Here is a 2256-nt window from a genome sequence, read left to right as displayed (position 1 = left end):
ATATAAATGAAATAGCATTTACATCTGTAGCCATTCATCCTCCCCGGGATTAACTATATAAGTATATATCATGGCCTTTACGACAACAGTCGTCCATCCTCTAGAGGATGAATTTTTAAACTAAATCTTATGTCCTTTGTTGGATTTGGCTGATGAAATTGATACAGATCATATGGGGGTTGCAAAAGAAATTATCTCAATTGCAGCTTGCTTGTACGTTTCTTCCACTCTGGATGCTTTGGGGAATAAAACTATGCTAGTTCCACCTTTATCTTGAATGTACATCAAACATGTTTTTAGAACCAAGTAATAACAATAACTATAATATATTCAGTAAGATCTTAAAAGTGATGTATGAAGATAGTAATATATACACATGATTAACCATATGATCTTGTAAAAGTAAAAAGACTATTTTGTTTAGACACTCCACTCAGGTAGACCAATTTTAATAATTTATAAACATAATATATGACTATAATATATGTAATAGAAAAAAAAATAGATTCAACCTCAAGATTAAGCTAGGTAAGAGGAGGCATTTTTTTTTAAAAAAGAAGAAGATAAATATACTTTTTTTTACCTTCATTTCATGTGAAGATAATGTTTAATTAGACGCGAGACTTATGAAAAAAAAAACATTTTCTCAAATACATTTTTATTTAAGAAAAAATTCTCAACGCTTGTAATTCTACGATTTCTTGATTAGTTAAAGAAAGACACATAATATAAATCAGAGAGTATACTAACTAAAAACCAAAGTTCACATTATTCAAAATGACCAATATATTATTTTGAAGAAAATGAAAGGACATACATGAGCTTGGATCATGAACATGCTTCTAAATTGATCAGATGAAACTTGAGCAGACACAATCTCAATCTTATGTTTCCCCGAACATGACAAATGAAGGTTAATAGCCCTGACTTCATAGGACAACACACACTAATATGTGCATCTTCACCACAAACACTTAGCATCACATTTGCTGATCTCCATGTCATAAAGCCTATTGGAATGTTATATTCACCATAAGGGTAATAACACCATGAGCTATTGGTCTAATAGCGGATTAATTATGTGTTGATCCTTGATCACCCAGATATTTCTCTCAACTATTACTAGCATTTGAGAATTTTTGTTACCTCATCAACCTTATGCTATATTCTTGAACCCTTTCTTGTTTTTCCTGTTCAAGCTTTTCCAAAGTATTCTGCAGTTTTAGGATGTGTTTCACTACTTTCTCCAGAATGGTAGAATGATCAGCCTACATATAAAAAAAATATGAAATTAATTTAATTTCTCACTTCAGAGGCAAAGTTATTAATTTCATGATTAAGGAGAAGTAAATGCATACAAAGAAGTCAACGAAAAACCATATCTACTATCTATATAAACGAGTTAATTGGTTTCAAGTCATTTATTAGTGTTTGAAAAAGATTCATTTAATAAGTAAAAATTACAAAAAGGACTATAATTTGGAATCTATAGTCTTCAAATATGTCTATTAATACACATCTAACTAATCTATCCTTCTAATAAAATTAATTGTAGTTAGCAATTTATAACGTAAAAGTGTTATTAGTTGTAATTAATATGAAAAATAATCATGTTTTATCGGTAACAACAAGTGATAATGTGCTACGACTATTCTAATGATTTTGTATATGGTTAATTGATATAAATTAAATTAATATAAAAATTAATACTTATTAATTACTTCAATGACTTACTAAGATCTTATGATTATACGGATTAAGATCTTATGCTATTTTTGAAAAATTTACAATGGAAAAAGCATAATGTTAAGAACTTCATTTTCTTATGCTAGAAGAGAAAAAAAAACAAAGAACTTTGTGGAGATTCCTTTTTATAACTATATATGGGGAAAAATCGGAAGTTTGATATTGTTATATCCTTCCTTTATTTTGTAAAACAAAATACTTCTTATTATTCTATTATGGAATTAACATGTAGATGTGTACAAATTAATAATAAGGGAAATTTGTATACCACAACAGAAATTTATTCCAATAAAGTCGAGGGTCTACTAGAAATCGTCTCTCTAATTTTTTACTTTTCTTTTAGTTTTTTTTGACACGTTAAATAATATTTCTTTCATTTTTGTCAATATTAAACTTAACTTCCACATTATATATTTAACATCATAAAATTCAGAAATATTTTGATATTGTATATGCTCGCTTCGGGGCTCGTTTGACCTTCCAAATGGGTCGGAAAAGCCGTGATGGCCA

Source organism: Solanum pennellii, chromosome 7, assembly GCF_001406875.1.
Source record: "Solanum pennellii chromosome 7, SPENNV200".
Lineage (NCBI taxonomy): Eukaryota > Viridiplantae > Streptophyta > Magnoliopsida > Solanales > Solanaceae > Solanum > Solanum pennellii.
This window is presented reverse-complemented; position numbering follows the sequence as displayed.